The sequence below is a fragment of the Hakea prostrata genome, chromosome 9, assembly GCF_041222555.1.
Source record: "Hakea prostrata isolate BN-2017 chromosome 9, UWA_Hpros_2, whole genome shotgun sequence".
In the NCBI taxonomy this organism is placed as follows: domain Eukaryota; kingdom Viridiplantae; phylum Streptophyta; class Magnoliopsida; order Proteales; family Proteaceae; genus Hakea; species Hakea prostrata.
In genome coordinates, this window is record NC_142608.1 from 18,279,554 (window position 1) to 18,285,722 (window position 6,169).

A 6,169-nucleotide genomic window follows, 5' to 3' on the forward strand; every position below is an offset into this window, starting at 1 on the left:
GGTTTTGAAGTATTGTACCTTTGCATTTGTCTTTCTCCAATTTATAGGTTTCAACTTCAGCTTTGATTTCATATGGACCATTGGATGCTTATCTCTCAATCGATGGTCATGATTTGTCCTGAGTGTAATGTGTGGTTCAACATTACTTTATACTTAGACTGCCGGCGGACCAGATATGAAGCAATAAATGGTGGTTTACCCATAAAATAAGCCCCCAAACCTATTGACCAGGTTGACTTTTGTTTAGACTCTGGTTAGGAGGCTTAGATTATATTCTTGATTCGGGTATCAATGAATCTTCTACAGGACTTCACTTGAATGAACTTCACTGTTCCATCTTCTTACTAAACTTCCTATGAGTTCATCTCTAGTCAAGAGAGTTCATCATAATCCGTCTTGAGATAATCTATTTGATCAAATCCCACCTTTCGACTTCTATGGATTGCGTGGCTGATTTTTAACCCTTTAACACCTGATATTCCTTGGGGACTGATCATTCATTGCATTTTTATCTTGCTTTGAGATCATCTGGATCCTAATCTTTTCTTGCGTTGGGAACATGCTTAGCCCTCCTAATCATTTTCAGCTATCTAGTAAAGTTTTTCTCTGTCAGTTTTCACATGCTTCTAATACATGCTTGGTTTTGATCATCAAATATGCCAAGACTCTCCAAGCAAGACTCTGCGCTTTTTCTTTTAGCTAACCCGCTCATTCCACGTGGTTAGTCATCTTCTTCCAAAATGAAAATTGAATCTTCTCCTTTCCCCAACCGTTGGTTCAATTGAGTCACAATTGTTGATTTAAAACATTGTGTTCTTTCCCTCCAAGTTCAGAAAACTTCCAATCGCATTGTTTCACTTCCCTTATTTATTTGTCTCCTCCATTACGCTTTTCTTCATCTTCTTTAGCCCTATTTCATGCTTTTTAACTCCGAAATCTTCGTCTACAATTTTGGTACTTCTGTGTAAGTTTTTGTCCCTGTTTCCTCCTTTTTCTTTACTTTCAACTTTCTATCCCTTGTAATTGCACCTTTCTTTTCTTTTTTTCTTTTTTTTTCCCCCTTTTTTCTTTTAAAGCTTAGAATCTTCTCATGGACCCAAGTAATGGCCCTACTAATCAAACCATGGTCTCTGAACCTGATCCTTCTTCACCTCCTATTCAAAGAAATGCTCCTCCAAGTTAGGTCCCAATTGATCCCACCGGTGTAGGACCCAACAGATCCCCCATTTATAGTTTTGCTGCTAATCCTAACTAGGTCCCTATCCCCTATGTCATGATGAGTTCATCCTTCCTTACAAGTCTTAAAAAAACCATTGGGAAACGTGATTCCAACACGACTAGTCTTGAATGGTATCCCTCAAAAATCAAGAAAGGAAAACTTCCCTTCTTCCTCCAGGAATTTCACTTTCCTCCGGATTTTAGGGCTTGGATCCCTAGGCCTAATGATCTCACCTTCTAAATTGATCCTGGCGTGATTGATATTTATACCAAATCTCTAGAGGGAAGTTTTAGGATTCCTTTGAATCCCTGGTCTCAGTCCATTCTTGATCATTATCAAGTATGTCCTTGTCAACTTACCCAAACAATTGGAGAATCGTCAATTGTTGCTGGGCTTTTGTTCAGCGTCTTGGGTGCAAGCCCTCTATCAACTTGTTTCGTATCACTATTCTTTAAAGGTTTCTAGGGGAACATGGCTTTCTTCAATTCTCTAGAAGAAACAGTGTGAGGCTCTGAACTTGGGACTGATTGTTTCATTTTTGTTGATAAGTCTATCCCTCATGATAGTAAAGTTTGGAGAGAAAAATACATCTTCTATTCAATTCCTTTTCCAAACTATCATTCCTGTTGGGCTTCCCATTCATTGGAAACTTTGGCTTCTTCAAACCAAAAGCCAGCTTTGGATGCTTACGACCAGGAGTCTCTTCTAGAATGGTGAATAGATTGACGTTAATGAGTTCAAATCGAAAAAGAATTAACTTGATATGGTCTTATGACTCTTCTCTCATGTACATTTTTCTTCCTCCATTCAATTTACATCTTCTGGTGTGTTTCTAATCATATTAACATATTTTGTTTAGGAGTTGACATCTGGAATGCTCCCAGTATTGTTGACATTCAACAGGCTGCCCATGCCGAGAAGGAAGTTGATGCTGGTTTAAACAAGAGGAACAAGAAGAAAGAAAAGAAGTCCCCAACCACTACAAGGGATGGCAATGTTTCAAAGAAAAGAAAGTTCAATGTGAAAAAGAAAGATTCTGACAAAGATGATGATGCTTTAGAAGAAGAGAGTGAGAGTGATAGAAGGAGAAAAAAGGAAGGTGCAACAAAGAGAAGAGGAGAGATGGAGGAAAAAGAAAAACAAAAGATTCTAATGAGGAAGAGGATGATGAAGGAAGGAAAGGATAGGATAAGGAGATGGAAACACAAGATGATGAATATTGAGATTAGTGGCAAGGCTTAAAGTATCCCACGATACCATACAATACTAGCCAATACATATCTATATTTGAAACAACCGATACGATACATCTCGATATGTTTCTCTATTGAATTGCACTAAAATACATTAGTCAAAATGATACAATACTTGATACAGGACGATACATCTCTTAAAAAATCACCTAATTGATACGATACTCGATACCGATACTTTAAACCTTGATTATTGGTGCTAAGGTTGACAAGACCATTGCCAAAAAAATCTTCTAATAGAAATCAGGCTCCAAGGATGAGGCTTCGCTCTATGGGTCCATCATTTGGTCAATAATTAACCACTTGTAGAAAAGGTAAGAAGATGCGGACGAAATCTCCCATTCTGAAAGAGAATCTTGGGGGGTATAAGGAGTACAGAGGGGGCAACAACTTCAAACCTGCCCTCTGGACCTGTTGTCTTGTCCTTGCCTTCCCCAATTCACCCTCCTGCCAGTGAAGAACCTAATCCTGCCATGCAATCTTTAGAAATTTTCAACCCTACTAATTTTTCTACTTTGCCACTTTTTTTATTAGATTATTAGAGAATCCCATGCTTCACCAAAAAGAATTCCTAATCACAACTTGAGAGCTGGAGACCCTCAAGTGGGTTAGGATGCTGATGATGCTTAGATCAAACAAGTTGTTGAAGATATTGTTGTTCATGCAATTGAGGAGATAATTGAACAACTGGATGACCAAACCTTTAGAGAGGAGAATGATCCTAGAACTTTTGGAATTGCCCCTGTTGTGGTAGGGTTTGATGTCCTAGTTGAGGTTGAGCCCCAAGTCAACAATGCAACTAAAGTGGTTGACCACCTAGTAGCTTCTAATGATGTGGCTCTGATCCCCTCATGGTCAAGAAGTTTTAGGACATGCTCCTACTGATATTGCTAGTCCCTCTTAGGCTGATGACACCCAAAGTGTTGCAGATTATTGGGGATAATTTTCACCCAAAGTGGAGCTTGAAGGAAAATCACACGGTTGCCTAGATTTGGTGTGCAACTTGCGAATGGGGTACCAAGGATAGGTTACCTCGAGACAAAAGAGAGACTACAGACATGTCTAATCCTGATCTTTATCGTCATGGATGGGGGCAAATTCTTGTAATCTTTTGCCTTATTATTTCTAACCCCTCTGGTTTGCCTTTGAAATCACTCATCTTCTATTGCAGATGTTTTACTGCCACTTTTAGTGCTTTTGCAAAGATATTGGAGAGACAAAAGAATCTTTCTATTAAGAATCAAGAGCTCATCTATCAAAATCTTGAACTGGTGAATGAGGTATAGAGTCATAGAACTAGTCTGGACATCATGCTAAGAAAATGGAAACTGCATAAGCTAAAGAGAAGGATTTGAGTTCAGATCTCAACGGTTTGCAAGATGACTATGATTTTTGTTCTGATCATTGTCGTGAATTGCATGATGAAAGTGCAGGTTCAAGGGCTTTGCTTTGGAAACAAAAAAAGGAGATCGATCCCCTCGAAGCAATGAAGGATAACGTTGTAGAAAGAACCAATCTTGCCACTCGTGATTGGGACAAACCTTGTCTATTGTTGGAAAATTTGAGAAAATATTTGCAGAATTCTCAATCTAGGTTTGACCAGGTGACCATATGGTCCAAGAGTTTTGAGGCTGAACATAATTGTCTATGAAGGCAACTCTGCGAGGTTGAGATTGAGAATATCAATCTAGATAGAACAGAAAAGAAACTCAAAACACTCTAAAATCCTCCATTCATGAAAAAAACTACCTCAAGGTAGAGCAAGATAATCTGCTAAGGACCCTAGAATCCTTTACTCAAGAAAAGACTGCTCTCAAAGAACAAATAAGTAAACTATAGAATGACTATAACACTTCCATTAGAGCAATGTCTGGTTATGAAAAACCCACCGAATAGAACAATCAGCAAATAAGAGAAAAGAAGAACACAAGAATTTACGTGGAAAACCCTTAAAGGGAAAAAAACCACGGGCAAGAGAGAAAACTCCACCATAGATAAAGAAATATACAAGAGGGAGGATTTTGGGATGAATTACATGTAGAGGGGGAGGCATCCTTTTATAGCCTCTCCCCATCCTACCTTCTCCCACATCTACTCGAACTGGGACTAAAACTCTCAACAAACTCCCACTTCTTTTTGATGTGGGATAACAACTCCTACTTCTACTAGATGTGGGACTAAGACTATACAACAATCTCCCACTTGGAGATTAGATTGAGAACCAATTAATCTCCACACCATTTTCTATCTTGCCACCACCATGTTGTCTACGTCTCTATCAAGCCATACAAGGATTTGTACCAAATGAACTTGTCAGTGTTGATTGCCTTTGTCAATGCATCTGCTAGGTTCTCTTTCGTGTGGATTTTCTGCATATCCACCCTTCCGTCTTCCACCACTTCACAAACAAAATGATATTGTACTTCTATGTGTTTTGTCCTAGAATCAAAAGCTGGATTCCTTGCAATGTGCAAGGCACTCTAACTATCACAATACAAGAGAATCTTCTCGTGTTTTTGCCCAAGTTCTTCCATTAATCTTCTTATCCAGATTGCTTCTTTACAAGCTTGTGTAGCTACCATATACTCAGCTTCTGTTGTAGATAGTGCTACAATTGTCTGTAGTTTAGATACCGAGCTCACAGCTCCTCCTACAATTGTAAACACATAGCCAGTAGTGGATCTCCTTTTATCAAGATCACCTGCAAAATCAGAATCAACATATCCTCTGACAGTAAATTCAGATCCTCCATAACATAGAGCAGCATCCGAGGTTCCTTTAACATATCTTAGGATCATCTTCACAATAATCCAATGCTCTCGTCCTGGATTCGCCATGTGATGACTAACCACTCCCACTGCATGTGCAATGTCTAGTCTTGTACATATCATAGCGAACATCAGACTCCCCACTGCTGATGCATACAGTACTTGAGACATCTCCATCCTCTCTACTTCATTGCTAGGACACATACTTGATGATAATTTGAAATTAACAGGAAGCGGGGTAGAAACTAGCTTACAATCTTGCATATTGAAGCGGCGCAAGATTTTCTTTAAGTAACTCTTCTGAGATAGCCAAATCTTCCTATTATTTTTGTCTCGGTGAATTTGCATCCCTAGAATCTTGTTTGCGGGTCCCAAATCCTTCATTTCAAATTCCCTAGCCAATTGAGCCTTTAATTCTACGATTCGATCTTTGTTGGGGCCTGACACCAACATATCATCAACATACAACAGTAAAATGATGAAATCATCAACACCAAACCTCTTGTAATACGCACAAGGGTCTGAAGCAAGTCTGTTGTATCCAAGGCTCAATATGAAGGAATCAAATCTCTTATACCAACATCTTGGAGCCTGTTTTAAGCCGTATAGAGATTTGTTCAACCTGCAAACCAAGTTCCTCTTTTCTGGTTCTTCAAAACCTTCTGGTTGGAGCATATAGATTTCTTCTTCAAGATCTCCATGAAGAAATGCAGTATTTACATCTAACTACTCAAGATGTAGATCAAACGTAGCACAAAATGCCAGAACCATCCGGACAGTAGTAAGTCGAACCACTAGAGAAAAGATTTATGTAAAATTGACTCCTTCTTCCTGAGCATATCCTTTGATCACCAATCTTGCACGATACCGCTCTACTTGATCATCACTATTTCTTTTGATCTTGTAAACCCATTTGTTACCAATGGGCT